At 31.1% G+C, this 21,909-nt stretch overlaps 1 protein-coding gene across 5 annotated transcripts in view; it reads left to right on the top strand.

The window, feature by feature from the left end:
- Positions 1 to 8,084: 8,084 nt before the first annotated feature.
- The window catches only part of LOC129946247 (cell adhesion molecule Dscam2), a 209,739-nt gene continuing 195,914 nt past the window's right edge, over positions 8,085 to 21,909 (top strand). For all 5 annotated transcript variants that reach the window (XM_056056371.1, XM_056056373.1, XM_056056372.1 and 2 more), the window contains exon 1: positions 8,085 to 8,642. The gene's annotated coding sequence lies outside the window, so the exon portion shown is untranslated. The remainder of the gene's footprint in view (positions 8,643 to 21,909) is intronic.

Below are 21,909 nucleotides of genomic sequence, written 5' to 3'. Positions count from 1 at the left end.
AAAAACTGTCAATTCGATTTTTTTAAAAATTTTACCAAATGTTGAAAACAATATTTCTTATAAGATAAAATTAGTTTGAAGCCAATATTAAAAATTTTTGAAGAGATATTTGAGTCGAAAATCAATTTTTACCAACTTTTATACATTTTTTTTTTAGGTTTTTATTTTTTGTAAAAAAAACTGTCAATTAGATTTTTCTCAAAATTTTATCAGATGTCAGAAACATTATTTTTCGTTGCACAAAATTGTTTTAGAGATGAAATCATATATCAGTCGCAAAATTTTGGAGGTGACAATTTTTTTTTCAGTTTTATTGATTTATAAAAAAAAACCGTTATATTGATTTTTTTCAAAAAATATACCATAAATATACAATATATTATATAAAATTTAATTCAAGTCTCTAGCGTTTTTGGTTCGTAAGCTATGGTAAAAAAAAACACGCACGCAATTTTCTTGAGAGCCCTTTCTGCATCTTTCTGCCTTATTATCTGTATTACAAAATTTATTTGAAGTCGATATCTCTTCTGGTTCTTGAGCTGTGGACGACGAAAAAACGTCGCGAACGTACGGACGTACAAACGTACGTACACACGCACACACAGACATCTTTCTAAAAATCTTTTATTTCGACTCTAAGGACCTTGAAACGTCGAGAAATGTCAAAATTTTCAATTTGACAAATCGGACCCATTGGGAAGTTAATAATAATTAATTGTACTAAAAATGAAATATTAATTAGTATACGTATATAACAAATCGATAAATAAGTGAGCACTAAGAGCTTTATGTCACGTCTTAATAATTTAAAAGAAACAAAATACTGTAATAGTTTTTAAAATTTATTCAACTAAGATACATAATTGTTAGACATTGAGGTAACACGTATAAACAATTAAAGAAAAACAAGAAAGTTTTGTTTCTTAACGAAAAAATTTAAATTATCTTACGGAAAAATCAAAAAATTATTGATAACTTTTGTTAAAAACGTTTTAAAGTATACTTCTAATTAAACCTTCCCACTTAAAGTCCTGTCCTTGAGTTTAATGAACGAAACAGTAAATATTGAATACAAAACATACACTAAGATGATTTCAGCCACATGACTGACGAAGAGTATTTTTTGATGTCGGTTGATGTTTTTGAATGATTTGTCTGCGCTTATAGTTATGGAACCACCGTTTCCCATTTTTCGCCAAACCTATCTGTATCCGTACAAAACATGATGTACCTATTTTGTTGCTACCTACAACTATAAAAGTCCTCGTTGATATAGGTATAAGGTTTAATGGTTGAGATAGTGGGGCAGGAGGAACGGACGGATGGAAGAGAAGAGTGACGATGACGATGCTCTATACGAATGTATTTCGAAGATTAAATCCTTTTGTTTCATCGGCAGTTTTATTCATTTTTTTGTTGTAGTTTGTTTGTTATTTTTTATTTGGTTCTCTTTTTATCCTTGTTAACTGTACATAGTTGCTAACTGTCGTCATGTTGTTGATGTTGATGATGATGATGAACGTTGATTGCTATTTGGTTGCGGTACAAAGTTAGACGGATGATGGATGTGAGATTTATAGGGATCCTATATATATTTGCATTTGCGGTGTCGGACGGCGGCGGTGGCGGCTGTGGTGGTGTTTAAATGACTGTGTTTTTAGATGTCTGTGGATATCCAACAGTATCTATGTTGTATAGTGGGTATCCTGGATGTTTTTTTTTTATTTTCATGTTTTTTTGTACTGCAAATTCTTCACTTCATTCGGTTTTGTTCTCATTCCATCACCATCATTCAGTTAAGTACCTACTCTACTTTGGTTTTCATTTGAATATTGTTTTGAATTCTTTTTGTTTTTTGTTCCTAATCTGTATCAATTTTTTTATTTTTGTTTGCTTTATTCTGATTTCAATGGAAAATAAAATAAAAAAACAGTGAAATTGCTTCGAATCAAAAACATCATCAACAACAATATAACGGTTATGATGAGGCATTGATTTGAAGTTGTTTTCAATTTTAGTTGAGTTTTTTGTTAATTCGGTTTTTGATAAAAGCACATAGAAACCAAATCACGAAATAAAGTTCTGATTCATTTGGTTTGAGAATTTGAAATGTGTTGTTTTAGAGTTTTAGAGGTAGTACAAACTTAAAAGACTTCGAAACTGAAGGGGCGACCTGGGCACAAGAGTTTTCTCTTTTATATCGAAGGGATCAAACAAAATATAGAGTTAAGCTAATATTCAATAAGAGGTTTAATTTTTAATGCAACGCTATTTGGGCAGTTGCCACTCTAAAGGCTGTAAAAATGTAAAATTTAATGAGTATAGACTACAATATAAAATAACATGCTTCCACAAAGAATTGTACATGTGTTCAAATTCACTTTAAAAGCGGTCAAAAGTTTGCAATCAAAATCACTTTGAAATGGTCGTCAAACAACTTCTCGACTAGTAAAAGTAAAACTGCTGGACAGACGTTAGCTGTAGTGACAAGATTTTCATATGACAAATTAATACATGAGCAAAGCTCAAGAACGAACGGAAGCATTGTTGCTATAGCATTTTCTGTTGACCAAAACCTAGATTTGTCAATTCTTCGTGCAAACGGTTCCTTTCTGATATAATTTCTTCTATGAAAAGTCTCTCGCAAATGAATATTAGATCGGAGAGTCCTTGATGGAAAGTAAGAAAGTATTCGTTCTAATAAATAAGAACATTTGATATTATTTCTTATTAAATCTTTTACAAACATTATTGAAAAATGTTTTCTCTTTACTTCAAGCGTTTGAATGTCAATAAACAGGCACCTAGATGGATAAGATACCTTTCATATTCCAATTCAATTTATAGAAAGAATACCTAATAAAACTTTTTTAAATGTTTCTATTCTAGAAGAATGAGTGATATAATATAGGTTCCAAACTATGCTGCAATATTCCAGTACATAATGATTTGAGGGTGTAGGAGTCGGAAAAATCCCTAGAGATTCCTCTGATAAACCCTAGCATCCCATTAGCTTTACTGGCTATGCAATCGATGTGCTTTTCATCCTATATAACTCCCAGAACTTATTTTGCCGTATCTACCCTATCTTAGCTCGTATTGTTGATAGTATCATCGAATATAATAATTTTTTTTTTCTATGGCATGTAAGTCTCTGACATTTGGCAACCATCAGGAGATTCGCATCATTCAGCCAGTTTTTGATATCCTTTTGGAGATACAGACAGTCTGTAGAAGATTTTATGAGCCGGAAAATCTTGACATCATCGACATACATAAGATACTTCGAATATTTAAAATTTACCGGAATGTCATTTAAAAAAAGGATAAATAACAAGTGGCCAATATGACTTCCTTGCGGAACACCTGAAGTTACATCAATAGCTTTGGATTTAAACTTTCCCAATTTTACAAATTGATCACGATTTTTTAAATAGGAAGAAATCCATTTTATGAAATTAGAATGGAGACCAAGTTTTGAAACCTTAAAAATTAGTATACTCTATCAAAAGCGTTTGCAAAATCTGTAAAGATAATATCTGTCTGTAAACCATTTTCGAACCCGCAAAGTACAAAATCGCATAGCAATGAAAGGTTTGTAGCAGTAGATATCCTCCAGAAACAAAACCATGTTGTTGTTGTTTTTTACAGACAAGCATCTCGAAAATTTTTGGGATCACTGATAATTTACAGATAGGCCTATAATTGGTCACAGTTTGCTTCGAACCAGACTTAAATATTGGAGTTGTATAAGAGATCTTCTTTTTAAAGAGTGATTGAAAATCAAGCTGATGGGTAATGCCAAAGAAACAACGCAGTTTCTTAGTCCAACAGGGGTTATGTTGGCCCAGCACTTTTATTTATTGTATATCTTTAAGATAAAAACGTTACAAAGGATACAATTATGCAAACATACTCAACTAAAAAAGCAAAAACATATTTAAATAATAAACAAGAATGTCTTAAAAGTACGAAGAACCAATACACAGCTTTTAAAGGGTGATTTTTTTGAGGTTAGGATTTTCATGCATTAGTATTTGACAGATCACGCGGGATTTCAGACATGGTGTCAAAGAGAAAGATGCTCAGTATGCTTTGACATTTCATCATGAATAGACTTACTAACGAGCAACGCTTGCAAATCATTGAATTTTATTACCAAAATCAGTGTTCGGTTCGAAATGTGTTTCGCGCTTTACGTCCGATTTATGGTCTACATAATCGACGAAGTGAGCAAACAATTAATGCGATTGTAACCAAGTTTCGCACTCAGTTTACTTTATTGGACATTAAACCAACCACACGAATGCGTACAGTGCGTACAGAAGAGAATATTGCGTCTGTTTCTGAGAGTGTTGCTGAAGACCGTGAAATGTCGATTCGTCGCCGTTCGCAGCAATTGGGTTTGTGTTATTCGACCACATGGAAGATTTTACGCAAAGATCTTGGTGTAAAACCGTATAAAATACAGCTCGTGCAAGAACTGAAGCCGAACGATCTGCCACAACGTCGAATTTTCAGTGAATGGGCCCTAGAAAAGTTGGCAGAAAATCCGCTTTTTTATCGACAAATTTTGTTCAGCGATGAGGCTCATTTCTGGTTGAATGGCTACGTAAATAAGCAACAAATATAACAAACTGAAAACACACCAATGAAAACGCAACTAAATTTTTTTGGAAAACTGTTCACTTCGACTAAAAATATCACAAAAGGAAGATACAATAGACCGCATGGATTAAATACCTTCACAAACCCCTATGTTCAGCAACGAAACTATGGAAATGACCGTAGACGATCGGAAGAAAGACAAATGCACTGGAAATGACGAAATTTCGTCAGAAATGTCGATTTATAGAAAAAAATCCTTCTTTAAAATTTTAACCAACATATTTTACGAAATCATACAAAAAAAACAAATCCCTGAACAATCGAAAGAAACAACAATAACATTAATACACAAAGAAGGAAAGAAGGACGATATCAGACCCATAAGTAATATTTCGACTATTTACAAGCTCTTCTCCAAAACTCTTTACAGGAGAATCAAAAAAAACTTTAATGACAAACAACCAAGAGAACAAGCTGGATTTTGAGAAGGATTCTCAACAACAGACCACTTGCACACAATAAATAAGCTAATAGATAAATGCAATGAATTTAGACTACCGGTTTATTTTCTGTTTATTGACTTTAGTAAAGCTTTTGACTCCGTTGAACAAGAAATGATATGGTCCTTTCTGAAAAATCAAAACATAAAATACCCACACATACCTAAATATAGTAGAGACGATAAAAAATGTATACAAAAATAAAACAGCACTAATAAAAACACAGAATATAGGACGCAAGTTTAATATACCAAGAGGAGTTAGCCAAGGAGATCCACTTTCACCGCCTCTATAAGGTTCAGTTGTGGAAGACATCTCCCAAAAAACTAACTGGGAAACAAAATATGGAATAAGGAAAAGTTCTTAACAATTTAAGATTTTCAAACGATGTATTCCTTATTTCTACAAAACTACACACATTTAAGACATGTTCAAGGACATAACTACCTTGTGTAAAAAATATGTACTTCAAATAAACAAATCGAAAACACACAAACACAAAAGACGATATAAAGTTAGCCGAAGAAAAAATTGAGTAAGTATAAGATTACATATATTTGGGACAGCTAAAATCATTTAAGGACCAAGAAAATAAAGAAACTAACAGACCCATCACCATGCTGGAAAAAGTTATGGAGCCTTGAACATATTTTCCAATTAGACCAGAGTTCAGAAACAATGAAATATATATTTGATTCTGCGATTCTACCGATCTTCGTTTACAGACTACAAACAATGAGCTTGACTGCAAAAACACTTGACCAACTAAGGATATGTAAGACCAAATTGGAAATAAATATTCTGAACTTACGGCCAAGTCAAAGGGAAAATCAATTTTTACCAACTTTTATACATTTTGGTTAGGGTTTTATTTTTTGTAAAAAACCTGTCAATTCGATTTTTTCAAAATTTTACCGAATATTGACAACAATATTCATTGAAAGATAAAAGTAAATTAAAGCCAATATCTCAAAGTTTTGAAAAGATATTTGAGTCGAAAATCAATTTTTACAAACTTTTATACAATTTTTTTTAAGTTTTTATTTTTGTAAGATTCGATTTTTCTCAACATTTTTCAGAATGTTGAAAACAATATTTTTTTATAAGATAAAATGAGTTTGAAGCCTAAATTTCAAGTTTTTGAAAAGATATTTGAATCGATATTCAATTTTCACCAACTTTGAGTAATGTTTTTTTTAGATTTTTATTTTTATAAAAGAACTGTCAATTTGATTTTTCTCAAAATTGTATCAGATGTCAAAAACATTATTCTGAGTTGCACAAAATTGTTTTGGAGATGAAATGAAATGATGAAATGAATTTTGGAGGTGACACATTTTTTTCAGTTTTTTGATTTATTAAAAAAAACCGTTGAATGGATATTTTCAAAAAATATAATTCTTGATATCACGTCACAATATATTATATAAAATTTATTTCAAGTTTGTAGCGTTTTTGCTTCGTAAGATATTTAGGGTTAACCAAAATTTTCACCTTTTTTTCAAATTGCTATATTTAAAAAACTACCCACGCAATTTTCTTGAGAGCCCTTTCTGCATTTTTCTGCCATATTATCTGTTTAACAACATTTATTTGAAGTCGATATCTCTTCTGCTTCTTGGGCTATGGACGACGAAAAAATGTCGCGAAGGTACGGACGTACGAACGTACGTACACACGCACGCACAGAAATCTTTCTAAAAATCTTTTATTTCGACTCTATTAAAACGTCGAGAAATGTCAAAATTTTCAATTTGACAAATCGGACCCATTACAGTAACTTCCTATGGGAAGTTAAATATGATCGTCCCATTGCAAAACTGTCCGTCATCCCTAAGTCATTTGAGTCCATTGTTTGTAAAGTCATACGTTTAATTGTAAGTATTTAATTTGTGACAGTCAATATGGTTTTGTTCAAAATAAGACAACAGTAACTAACCTCTTTCATTTCAGTTCTTTTTGTTTAGATTCGTTTTAAAAAACGGAAAAAAAATAACTTACTTAACTTACTTTTCATCGAAGAGATGATAACAATTAGCCACCGTATTCTTGTGATATTACACAGCTGAAAGGTGTCTATGGTCTTTGCTAATGCTCTACAATCAATTTTAGGCTCTAAGAATGGAATTCGTAAAGTTATCGAGGACAGAAACAAATAAGGCAATTTGCACTACAGATTTCTTTAAAAGAATAGTGTTGCATTCATAGCTGATTGAGACGATGCTTCTTAACAGTTATTTTGGTAAAAAACCAGGCTAAAATACACCATACACAATTGGGGTATTGGACCACCCCTACTTTTAATAAGGCTCGGTATAAGTCTTCAGCCGATCACAAAACAATGTCTTCGAGTTAAATACTCAGTGACAACAACATAAAAAGTCCACTCGTCCTTTATCCGTCCCTACCCTATAAGGGTATCTCTGTTATCTCTGTTTCCAAAAGGCTCTTCATGCGTTCCAATAAGCAACTTCATAACACTGTCTTTAAAACTGCATATTAAATTTAAAATTATTAATTCAAAATTAAAGTCCTTACTGATGAAACTTATTACAACTCCTGTTTATCAATAAATCAACACCTACTCTTCTTCTACTACTCTAGTTTATGTGAGTCAGTGGACCGTATTATAACCATAACATCATAATCAAGCGATTGTGTATTATGTTCAAATACCATAAATAACAATCCAAACAAACAAAACTCTCCATTGACAACCATCAACATCGCAACGGAGCGCAAAACCTAATAACGTAGGCGTATGAGTGATATTTTAAATTCTTAAACAAAGTCCACAATCACTCAATTCCTCGCATAGGTTAAGGCACTCAACTTTATACCTTTTACTCACCATCAACAAACTCAAGCTTACACTAAATACACTCACCAGTCACCACTTCTTCTTCTGCTTCGTGCTAACTTGCTGTGATTTTTCATTTTCATTCACAACTCTCACTCGGCTATATCACATGGTAACACGCATATTATTTTATTTTGAAAACTGAACACCGCGCCGCACCGCACCACCCCGTGAATATCGCATATCGCACACTTTATAAAATGCACCTGCGCTCCATGAAGCTGGATTCTGCAAACTAACATCCAGATGAATTTATCCTTGCAGACTCCATTTTTCCATTTGTTTTCCTTTTATCCTGGAAAATTCCCATCACAATTCTAAATCTGAAGCCAGAGCCATGTGCACGAACGAGGACTATCGCAAAGGATTCTCAGTCATAGTTCATCGTCTCTCTCGGTCGGTAGTGGTAAACGGAATAAAACGGATACGCGCGTTATATATGGAGGGACCCCCCCTATATTAAGCTTTAGACATAGAAAAAAAATAAGATTGATATAAAAAATATACAAAAGGGATAAGAAAATAAATACAAAAAAAAATCCCTTAACTCGACGGTTGTGTGAGTGAAAAATATAAAGTTTTACAAAATAGAAGAAAAAGAAACAAATTCCTGTGAAAATTTATTCGAAAGTTTCTCAAAAAAAGGATATAAATTTACATTTTTCAAATAAATGGTTAGTATTTTGGTTTTCTGTTGCATTTTTATCTTAAATTTAAGTGTGTCTGTGATTTTATCAGCCTAATCAATGTCCTTAATGCAAAGTGCAATGCAATTGCAATTTTTATCTCCATGCTCACTTTTGTATACGTGTTTGTCTGTCTACGAGTGTGTGTGTTTGTTAGCTGATGATAAAACTGCAATAAAATCGAATTTGCCGGTGTTTCTTTTGGGATTTTCTTCTGACCAAAAAATAAGGACTCTAAGCCAGTATTTAAACTTTTAGGAAGATAAAATCCTTTCATTTAGTGATAAGATAATCTGTCCTTTTTCATAGAGAATCGACTTTAGTGAAGAAATAAAAAATAAAAATAACTTCAGGGTGGGGGACTAAAAAATGCAAAACTCAAAACGAAATAAAAAAAAAGGAAAATCAGAGAAAAAAAAAAGAATTATTGCGAAAAGCAGAGCAAAAAGAAAACAACAACAAAATCGATAAAATTCTGTGACTGTGAGACTGTGACTATATGACAAGGCGCATACCTAGTGTGCATATAAATTCAGAAGGCGGCTAAGGCTCAGGCTCAGGCTTCAGGACAGGACATACAGAACAGAATCTATGCAACACAGAGCCTATGCCTTGTATGGGCCTGCTATGCCTCTTTCCGTGTGCATATTTATGTGCAATGATTTTTTATTCTGCTTTATTTTTTTTGCTGTCCTTTTGTTTGCATACTTTTCGTTGTTCCTTTATCCGTGTGTTCGTTTGTGATAAGAAAAGAATCCTTTTTCAGCAGCGTGACACCAGGAGCGGGGCATGTAGTGCTCATTTTTTGTCTTTAATTTTAATTTGTACTTTTTGTTGTTGCATTGTGTTTTTTCCTACATCTCCGAGTGTGTGTGTGTGTGTGCATTTGTGTGTTGTCCTTGCTGCTAACTGATGCATATTCTTTTTTGTTAACGTGGCCAAAATTTTGATTTTTTCAATGGAAAGACAAATCCTGTCGCTGCTGTAGCCGTAGCTGTAGTTGTAGCTGTCGCAGTTGCAGGCTGATTTCAAAATCCACTCACTCACTAAAGTGTGTAATCGATTGTACTGTAGTAAAATTTTGTTCACATGGTCTTTTGTGCGTTTGTATGTGTTTATGTGCGTATGGAGGTGTGCATTTGTGTGTGAGTATATATATGTATGTTGGTTTCGACAGAATAACCAAAACGTAGTAAATGTGTCCAGTTATCCCTGTTTTGAATATACAGACAACAGGGTATCTACGGTGGCGTACGGTACGGGTACGTATATCCTTCAGGAAGAAGAGCTGAACAGAACATAATCAAACAATGAATTTGTAGTGAAATACGCTTACTATACACATTTTACCACATAAATTCTGAAATTTTACTCTTGTTGTGTTTTTGGGTTTTCGTTTGTATGAATTTGTGTGTGTGTTGTGTGTTGTGTTCCGCTATGTGCCTGATGAGTGAATGTGTTGTTGTTGTTTTTGTTGACCGTTTAAAGGATTTCCATTTATGCAAAATGCAAATACAACCTACAACTACTAGTAACTATGTGCGTCCTCGGAGGGCAATGTATGTAAACACATATATGAACTCTCTGGACCAAAATTAAACTGTTTGTTTTTTATTTTTCACAAGGCCAGACTATTTTTTTTTTTTTGGTTTATTGGATTGGGAAGAATTCTTTATTTATTCACACTCAATACTTATCAGAACCATCCTAAAACATGGAGTTATATGAATTTTCAAAAATGTCTAGAATATAATAGAAATTATTGAATGTGTGGTTTTAAAAGAAAGGGCAAAGTGCAGTAAGCCCTAAGAAGTAATAAAATAGCATTTACTACAAAATGTCATATTTTTGGCTTAGCATGAAAAATTAGAAAATATCAAAACAAAAATAAGCGTGACAGTTATTTTAGAGAACCTTTTTACAAACGATTATATTTTTAACACACTTTACACAAAAAAACAACATACACTTTTGATAAGGAATTTCTACCACACGAATTTCATTTTTATTTATGTTATTGTTGTTCTGAAAAATTCTCACTTCTGTTTTCTGAAATAAACATGCATATTTCTTAAGCCCAACAATCAAATAAAAAGTCAGTTTTCTAGGCAAAGTTTAATAGTGACATTTCCCAGAAATCTAAAAATAACAGAAAAATAAGAGTAGGTTTCTTAAAACTATATTTTCAAACCCTTACTTAGCATTGGAGAATTTTATTTTACTTCTATTTATTTTTACTTCTGTCTTTCATCAAAATTTTAGAAAAATGTCTATTTCTGCATTAGATTGATTTGAAATATAAAATATATTTATAGTTTTTGAGTTAAGAGATCTCTTGGTCAACATTTTACACATACATTGTCGAAGTCCTTTAAAAACTTTTGTAATTTAGTGTTTTTCCATTTTAATATTATTATTGTACAAGTCGTTCAGTAGAGAAAGGATGGATACGGATAGTCCTTAAAACAACGCTATCGCAAATATTACTCAAAATATATGAAGTGTTAGTGTATTATGTTTGTTTTTTAATTATACTTTAAGTTTTCAAAACGCACGATTAGAAATGGATGAATTGCATCATTTATTTTTTAAAGAATTTAATACACTTTTTGTACATGATTAAAAACAATTTAAATAGCTCTTGAAATGTGAAATTTAAAAAACTATTAAAAGTGATTTTTGATTCAAAAAATTAAATACTTAGAAAGATTAGAAGTTTGAGTATCTTTGTTATAAGATAATCTTAGTGACAAAGTTTTTGCCGAAATTGGTGCAGCAAACATAGATTTTTGAATGTTTAAATTTTGTACTCCTAAAGAGGGTTCATAGGTTTTAAAAAGGATGAATTTAATACAATCATTTGATTTTGCACATTAATCAATAGTTTCAGAGCAGATATAAAGTGAACTACTCGTATATTTACTCCACCCATTTTAAAAAAGTCCTTACTGGATTTACACGATTTTTCCAATAGTTAGTTTAGTTTTGACTTCATAAATATTAATGAATTGTATTAGGTAAAGTGCTTTGATATAACTTAGACTTCGAAGAGTTTGGCCAAAGGCAGTCTTCGAGAATAACATTTATATTTTGCTAATTTTTGCACTTTCACCAAAAGTTTTATCTGATAAAATATATAAAAGAACATTGTTGCCATACATTTTTTTTATTATTATTATTTCAAAACAAAACTTTAAAAAATACCAATGATAATTTGGTTTCTGTAACATAAGTATTCGAAATATATCCATTTCCGTCCAATACTCCAATACTAGTTGAGTATTGGACTTATTCGAAAATATTGAAAAACGCCTACACGCTTTTTAAAATTGCATAGATCACACAGTAATTAAAGTTCTGGTTTGTATCTTAAAAATTATTCAATTTACAGTAAAAGGTTGAAGTTCTTAGTATAGACGACTCCGCTTTCTAAGTGTATTTATCATACATCATATTTTCAACATATTTTAGTAAGTTGTGGATATTGAGAACACATCACCTTGAACGACTAGACTATGTAAGGTGATAACAACACAAGACATTAATACAAGACAGAAGGACAGAATGAAAAGAACAACAGACAGAAAGAACATATGACGCGCGCGGTACGTTTCGAGACGGTCGTCCATCTATCTACTAACCACGCTCACTGATGTTTCATTTCTGTGATCGATGGGAATCGAAGCTTTATCAGTTACTAGGCCTTTGCAGTTTAAAATATATATTTCCCAAAATGTTTAGTTTCGGAAAAAGAGACGAATAATCTTCGTTAAAATGTATGTTTATTTTTATTCCAATTCTTTATTTTTCTTATACTTAAGTTTTTTATCGGTATACTATCTATTTCAATATATTTTCAAATGGTACAGCGGTCCAAGTCCTTTTCAAGAATTTTTTAGAAGAATTATTTCAAACATATTTAAAAAGAAAATGGAAGAAAAGCAAACTCAAAACAAGGAATGATTTAAATAATTCTCCAGGAAATATTTTTGTTTTTAATTTTAAAAGAGGTTTTCAGACAAATTATACAATTTTAATAAAGATTCCATTGTGTTATCGTCAAGAATTAAATTTAAAGTTCACTAACAAGGATTTAGTACGACACTAAACAAAATATACATTTTTCAAATTTATTGTTTAAATGTTTAAAATAATACTGTTTAGATTGAGTCAATTTAAACCTGTTTAAGTTTTGAGAAAATTAATATGATTTCATACAAAATTAAGAAAATGTATTGTACATGAACTTAAGTGAGCTGTGTTTTGAGACAGTTAAATAATCGTTGCGCGTCAGCTTGCTAATTTATATAAAGAAAAAACATTTCCCAGGAAAATATGAATTAAAAATAAATAAAAAGGAGGCTGGAATGTGACACTGATAACTTCAAATCACGTCTGTCGATTTACCTTGCTTAAAAGTTTGTAGGTTTGCTTGTTTTGTTTAAAAGTTGTTAGTTGAATTATTGTTATAAAACTAAAAATTACCAACAATGTTTTACAGATAATGAAATAATTTAATTTCAAAACCTATTTATATTAATGAGATTTTTAGTCGAAAACCAATTTATACCAATTTTAGTAGAATTTTCTAAAAGTATTTTATTCTTATAAACACAAATACAAATTGAATGAATGAAAATAATTTGAAGTTAATATCTTCTACTGTTTCCAAGACATCGAGAGAACAGAATATCAATTTTGTGAAGAATGTCGAAAAAAATATTGTCTTTAAGATAAAGTTGGTTTATAACTAATATTTTTAGTTTTTAATTTTTTATAAAAATGTTACAAGATATCGAAAACGTTATTTTTTTTTAACACAATTTTTTCAGTTTTTTTGATTTATACTTTTCTTTTATTTTCAAAAAAAACATATTAGTTCGGTATCATGTTACATTTTCTAATATAACATTTATTTGAAGTCTCTAGCGTTATTGAATGAAATGAAATGAAATGAAACACGAAAAAAGTGGGCCTCGCGATTCCTTCCGGTTGGTTTTGTATGTCTGTCCACGCTCCTCAGCCTAAAATATTGGGTCGATTGAATTCAAACTTGGAAGTTAGGGTTTTGAGCAGATTCGCGTTATGCTTTTTTTTCATTTTTTTAAGATCAAAACTAACAGTGGCCCCATACAATTTTTTGGTCAAAAAACAAAAATTCGAATTTTCTCAGAAACAAAACCGATAGATTTTTTTTAAATTTTCTCTAAAATTTTCTTTTTAAACTTTTCTTCTTTTTTTTCTGAATAATCTTTACAATATTTGATTATCAAAAGTGCAATTTTTTAATTGTTTGGATTTTTAAAAAAATATTGAATTTTTTTTTTTTAAATTCGATATCTCAAAAACGGGTCAACATTTTTTTACAAAATTCAAACGTATAGCGTATATTTTCAATCACTAAATAACTGCATACCAAAAATATTTTTAGAACAAAACTGAAAAATTTTATAGATAAAAAATGAATTTAAAAAAAAACAGCTCTAACGTTTTTCAAAACAAAAATTTGAAAAATCAAGGGTTTTTTGATTAATTACATGGCATTTAAATTTTTGAAGACAGACTTATTTCACAGGTGAAATTTTGAATCTTAAAATATTTTTTAAATTATTTTAACTGTATTTAAAGTAAATTATTTTGACAAAATTGTAATTACATTCCTATCTTTCATCCAAATTAATGCATTTTGTACATATTTATGTATTTTATAACTATAACTATTGTAAATACCAATTATGGCCGTGTAGCGCCACTGCATCGGATTAGCGAATATGATATGTTTAATCAACAACCTATTTTAAAGTGTCTATTAAGAATTAATATCTTAGTACTTTTGTATATATGATTTTAAAATATTATTCTTTAGGGTGAGCACAAGAGCCTGACTGTAACCAACACATGAATAGAAATTTCTTGTACTTTAACGAAAAAATTAAACTGAACGTATTAACGTAATAACTCCATGTTTGCGCTTAAAACTCATAGGAAAGAAGGAATGTAATTGGATTGTAGTAGGTACCTTTTTCCTATCAATAACATTCTATCACTATCATCATAAACATGTCATTATCTATCTATCTGCATAAAGCTGAGCACATCAAGTGAACTATTCTATGTTCGTTTTAGACACCTACCTAGCTACACAACCAATAGGCGATCGCCTTTCAATTTAAACAAACATATTATTCCTCTTTCTTATATTCACATAATTTACTTTCCATCCTGGTTCTTCTAATATAAAGTTAAAATAAGGCTTACCAATTGAACGAAATACTTGAATACATAAACAATTGTTTTCGTTAAGTACGCTTACAAGTATATTTTACTTGCGGGATGAAATGTCCTAGGATGAGTTGTGTCTTGGGATGAATTGCACGTTTTTTTGACAAATCAAATGACATTTATATCTTTGAAGACAAGCTTATTTTACAGGTATATTTTTAAATTTTATATAAGTACTTTTTGAGACAGACTTTTTGCATACAGGAGCAAGTTCGTGCATTTTATTTTAAATTGCTATGGTAATAAAAACCACACACTCAATTTTTTTGAGAGTCCTTCCAGCATCTTTCTGCATTATAATCTGGAGTTGAATATCATTTTTTTACAGACTATAATTTTCATTCCGTCTGTGTAAGATGATTTAACTCAATTCAATCCGATTGAACAATTTCAGATTCAAATTGTCAAAATTCGTTGTTGCCTTGGTAAAAATTGATAAATTGATTCTTAAAAAAACATCTAAATAAAATTATCAAATATAATGATTATGAATACAATTCTTTCTTTTCTTGATTTTTTCGAATGTCGTAAGCTTTTTCGGTCACGGAAATGTGTTATTTTAGAGAAACAAAGTGAATTAAGGACATGTTCCAGTCGTTTGTGGAAGCGTCTGGTAGCTCTATTTGGAATAAACATATTTGTTTGAAAATAACTATCACATTTTTTTGTGACAGCTTTTTAGGTAACAATTTTACTATCGCCTTATGTAGATCAAATGCAATCACTTTGATTGACATTCATCAACAATCAATTTAGCCAATTCCACCCCTGTATTACGAAATTTATTTGAAGTCGATATCTGTACTGGTTCTTGAGCTATGGATGACAAAAAAACTTCTCGAACGTACGTAAACACGCCCGCTCATACATCTCCTTAAAAAATCTTTTATTTCGACTCTAGGGACCTTAAAACGTCGAAAAATATCAACATTTTTAATCTGACAAATCGGAACGATTACAATAACATCGTAGCGAAGTTAAAAAAAACGTGCACACATCATTTTTGATAAACGATTTTTGTTGTTTTTGAAAATTTCAAACACAAAATATCGACTTTAATTCAATTCCAAGATGTTGAATTTTCAAAAAAATAAGTCAATACCAATTTTAAGAGTTTTAAAGTGTTTTCATAAATATTGGAAAAGAATCACGACTTGTAAAAAAGAAAAGGAAACAACTATTTCATTTCTAAAAACATACAAATTTAAAATTGATTGCAACTTATCCAAAGAAATTATAACAAAAATTTGTTCCAAAACATTTTCGTTCAAAACATGCACTTTTTTGTTATAAACGTGATAAACGTCTTCCTTGAAGATTATGTTTATATAAATTATTTGAAAAGTTTTGAAAAAATAAAAAAAATAAAAGCAACAAAATATTCCTTAAAAATTGAAAACCCAACAAAACAGGGACTCGCACATCAATGCCTCGAATTTTTCGAACATTGAAAATTAAGTAAACGTCATGATTTAGGAAATGACTTTAACCTCAAGAAGGTTTGCGAATGATCAACAACGTAAAATATTTTATAATTTAACAATATACTAGCACCTTACAATGCCTTATCTATAAATCTTAATTTTCTAATGTATTGTTCAAGAACATCAACATTTCTGCACCTTTGACAATAATATTCATATTTATTTTGTTCCGTATACGACCCAGAGTATTCTCAAAGCCATAGTTTTATAAGATTCTCAGTGTTATATAAAGCTCAAATTTTTTTCAAATTCTACACTTATTCGCACCTCTTGTTCAAGACTTTAGAGGGCTATTATTGTAGATATAATACTAACAAAAATGAAGACAACATCTTATAATCCAGCTGGATCTGGATATTCCACAATTCAAGAACAAAAAAAAAACTTCTCATTCAATCAGCTAGACATTAATTAAACTCACATATTTAATATACCAATTAAACACCTTTTATGAGTATAATCTTGTTTTAATTAAAAACTTTAACAACTTCCACAACACTGATATATGAATCAATTTCACTTAAAACAACTTTTAAAAACATCAACTAAAAGTTATAGGGAAACTTTAAAGATAAAAATGCAGTGGAAAAAAAAAACAAAACAAAAAACTCCTTTAAAAGTCCTTACAAATTATTCCATCCTTAAATCCTGTTCATAAAACACTGTCTAGCTCATGAGTGATTACGTGCTGTAACTTTTCGACTTTACACGAGTAATTTCATGTACCATATATACGAGCCAGGAAATGTTGAAAAAAAAGAAAATAAGGACGATCAATATGAAAAAAGGAAATGAGCACATGTTTCCTCGTTGATTTTCCGCTTGCTGTTTCCTCTGCATGCTTTTGGCTGCTCTTATGTAGAAACGTGTAAAGGTATGTTCGTACGTTCGTCGATGTATGTAACTGATACACGCACTAGACTTTTAAACACTTTTAGTATAGGTAAAAGTTGGTTTGGGTTCGGATGGGTAGGGTTGGGTAGGTATGAAGGTAATGCACCAAACACTCTCTGAGCTTCATCTTCACGTCATCGTCGTCCTTAAACGGGCGTTTACTGCAACATCGCATATACAGATACATATATCCGAAGTTAAGGGAAGTGCCAGAGGTGCAGTGCAATTTCTAGAAAATTAAATAAAACTTTACCAACTTTCTGGGATGCTTGTGATGTGATGCTCTGATGTTGTACTGATGCCGATGTCGAGGTCAAAACGAAGAACAAACATTATTGCTGTCTTAACCAGGAAAGCACTTTTGCCAAGAGAGAAAATTATTTCCGTCCCTCTCTTTTTTTAATTTCAAATTTTCATCCTTTCAAGGATATGCCCTCAGCCATATCCAAAAAACCAAAGTTCGAAATGAAGTTCGATTTTACAATGGAATTCTTTTTTTATGGTCGACATTCCCGATATAAGTAATTCCATTTAAATTGAGGGGGATGGCCAGTGGCGTAACTATACCGTTCGAGGCCCGTGGCAAATTCATCGGATGGGCCCCTCCCCCCAATTTAAAAAAAATTAACCAACAATAATAATATTTTTTTATTTTATAATACTTATTTATACACTTTTACTTGTAAGAGTACAATAATAAATCACTACGTTAAGTAGGTACATACAAACTTTATAATTATACTTAGGTACTTGATTTTCTAATAATTCACTTTAAAATAAAAATACCTAATTATAACCCTGGGTGTTTCAAAAGTAACGTGAATAGGCATCTTCTGGGTAAGCTCGCTCCATCGTAGACCACATCATAGCTTAGACATGATTGTGGTCAAGAGCAAGCCCATTTCAAATAAAAAATAAAAAAAAGAAGTACAGTCAGCATCTTATTGATATGGGCACATAGAGTAGTCAAAATGATTTGAACAACAAAAAAAGCAATTTGATATACGCAGTCCGAATAATCATATTGTTAAAAGCACACAAGTTGTTCAAAATATAAAATGTTAATTATTAAAATTCCTTCCTTCGGACTTTCTGTTCAGCAAAAGTGGTAATGATATCATCAAAGTTCAAATTTCGGGCCATAGAATTTTCGATGGATAGAATAGCTAAGTTGCTTAACCTGTCTTGTCCCATAGAATTTCTTAAATAAGTTTTTATCAATTTCAGTTTTGAAAACGATCGCTCGGCACTAGCCGTAGTCACAGGAATGGTGAGAAATAATAGAAATGCAGTGCACACTTCAGGAAAGCTTGAAGATATAAAATGATTTTTTATTATTAATAAGTCAGCAAGTTCTCTTATAGAAGATGATGTTTCTATTTCGTGTCTAAAAGAGGATCGAAAACTGAGAATTTCCTTGCAAAACGAGATGGATATATCTTCTTTATATAGATGGACAAATGCTAAAGCCTTCTCCAACAAATCAGTATCGTTCAAATTTTGTAAAGTGGCAGGTTGCAAGACACTGAAATTGGAAACAATTTCATTCATTCCAAGGAAACGCGATCTCAGTTGATTAATGATTATGTCTAATACACGATAGAATACGTTCACTTTAAACAAGCTTTCAGGATCTTGGAGACGTTCATCCTCGAGTTCGAGTTGACTCGGTTAGGGAAATTAGCGGTTTGGCACATCATTAGTTCTAAAACTGGGTTACAACTTTTTTTTTACAAATCCTTTGAATTTTTTAATACATTTTTGAACTTGCTTATGCAACTCAGTAGGTAAAAAAAAAATCAAAGACGAAACTTTTTTTACTAAACATGTATGATAAATAATAAATGCTGGGAGTTGGGGTTCTCCTCTGACCGGGGCCCCTTCCAGCTGGGGGCCCGTGGCATTTTGCCGACTTGCCACCCTGTAGTTACGCCACTGGGGATGGCCACCACGCCGTCAGTTGTCATGGTGGGATGGTAGGTCGATCGTCTGTCAGTCGAGTGGAGTGTAGTGGATTGGCATCAGGGTGGATTTTTGCCTTTAACACAAAATGAAATTGGAAGGATATTTGCCGGATTGGACCGGCCAGAGAGGAAGCGCATTTAATTAGGCCACTAGTTGGAATTTTGTAATTATTTACGTTGATTTTTGCGGTCGATTTGATTCGTGATTCCAGTCCTTCGCTTCGTGCGGTGTTTATATCGTTCAAAGTATATCCTTGGTTGAAATACAAATTAAAAGCAAAAACCGAAATTAAAAATAAAAAAAGTTTAAATAAACAACAAAAGTTAATCGCTGTTTTGTGTGGATGGCCTGACCTTCCGATCAATGAATTCAGAAGGTATAAAGCTATGCTGGCTGATGCCTAGGTCTTCTGTGTTTGTCCAAATGGGGTGAATTACAGGGACTGCTGATGGTCTGGACTCCCCATCAGGATTCAGGAAGTCTATCTAGGTGGATACTTGTATTAAGTAGCAGTTATTTTGGTGAAATTGTTAATTTGCATCGTTGGGTTTGAATGTGTTTGATGAATGAAAGAGAGGGATAGAAAGGAATCAAAAAATTGGAGAACGAGGAATTTTTTGTTTTTATTTTGTATACTATTCAAAATCAGGGATGATGATGTGATGGCGGAATGAACCCACCTTCCTTCCCTACAATACAATGGGGATAATTCACACGTTACGAATTTAAAGAGAAATTTTAATTGAAGTGATGATGGTTACAGTTACGAGGGTTTAAATATATGTGCTGTATTCGTATGTCGGAATTGGGTATTGGAATTTTATTTGCTTTCATTTATTTTTATTTTTGTATTTCTCTCTCTTTCTCAATGTTGGAATTGCATATTTTGAAGGGTCATGAACAAAATAAACGACTTGAAAAAAAATCATATATGGAACTATTTACATCAGCATCTGAAAGTTATTTATGTTCCAATTAAAAATATTTAAATTTTTGTAAAGTATGCACGTTTCGTATAAATTAATTGTTTATTGATTTATACATTTTTTTGTTCATGTAATGTAAGTAAATAATATTTAAACTGAAGTAAATAAAATGCACGACTGGGTCAGAGGTATGAAGCAGGGAAGTCTATACTTGCTGGTATTTGTATATGGTTGGATGGTTTTCATTTTTAAAAACAAAACAAAATTTTTAAAAACTTAAATCTGAAGAAATAAGTGCATGTGAAAGGTCGACTGGTTCATTATAACTCAAGTTGGCAACGATTAAGGGATATGAGAACTTGTTTTAACTGGGGTTAATGTTAATATATGTGGATTCTGGAAAATAAGGGGTTTTATAGAAGAAGGGTTGTATTTTCTTGAAATTTGTTAAATTGAACTTCTGATGTGTATATGTAGGTTCTTCGTTAAATGGTTCGAGTTTAATGAATTTCGGTAAAGCGCACAATTTTATCAAGTTCTTAAAACCTTAACTCCGTGAAGATGTGCTTGATTTTTATTGCACTTACATACATGTTATATTATAAGATACAAGTTTTCTTTTTTTCGAGAAAAATATCAATTTTTTTAAAAGAAAACATTTAAAGTTTTTGAGAAAATACGAACGTTGGTTCCATTTAAAATATTGAGTTGAAAAGTTGGTAAACAGTGGTTTTAATTAAATTCATTGAAAAATGTCTGAAATGGTTGAAGAAATTGCGATCCACGTCCTAGCCTTTATGATTTAGTTTCTTGTTGATTATTTTTGTGTTGACAATTATGAAATTTATCGACGTTGTTTTGGGCTCTAAGCCCTAAATTCATAGTTTTTAGAGAGATTAAGATGAGTGTTTATGTAAGTACTTTTTTTGTTACGGTCTGTACGTTCGGAAAAACTTTTTTGTTTGGCGATATCTCAAGAACCCGTAGATATATCGACTTGAAATACATTTTGTTTTGAAGACAATAACATCAAATTGTAGGAAACTGCTACTTTCACATGCATTCAAAAGAAACTTAAATCCGACTTTGTATGAACTTAAAAACAGTTTTTTTGAAGATCTACTGGACTACCTTAGGAATGAATTTATTTCAAAACTTATTGTATGCTATATAAAATATTGATGTTGACCGTCGAAAATATTTAAAAAAAAAAAGAAGAGGATGCGACTTACACTGATAACTTCCCATCCAGTCTGCCGATTTGTCTTGCTTAAAAGGTATACAAGTGTTCGGGTTTGGTTAAAAAATTGTCAGTTGAATTATTCATAAAAAAAATAAATTACGAACAATATTTTTCATATCAAGAAATAGTTCAGTTTGAAAATCTAGTTTTGTTAAATAGATTTTTAGTGGAAAACTAATTTTTACCAATTCTAGTAGCATTTATTAAATTTTAACAAATTGGATGAATGAGATTAATTTAAAAGATATCAAGAACAGAACATCAATTTTTACCAAATTTGCGTACTATTTTTTGTAGATTTTATTTTTTTAGGAAGAAACGAACTGATGGATTTTTATAAAAAAAAATACTGAATTTCGAAAACAATATTTTCTTTGAAATACAAAAAGGTTGAAGACAATATTTTTAATTTTTAAAAAGCTATGTGAGTCGAAAGTAAATTTTTACCAAGCTCTAGTATT

The sequence above is a fragment of the Eupeodes corollae genome, chromosome 2 (genome assembly GCF_945859685.1).
Source record: "Eupeodes corollae chromosome 2, idEupCoro1.1, whole genome shotgun sequence".
Classification (NCBI taxonomy): domain Eukaryota; kingdom Metazoa; phylum Arthropoda; class Insecta; order Diptera; family Syrphidae; genus Eupeodes; species Eupeodes corollae.
The sequence above is the reverse complement of the archived record's forward strand: the minus strand, read 5'-3'. Positions and strand labels throughout refer to the sequence as shown.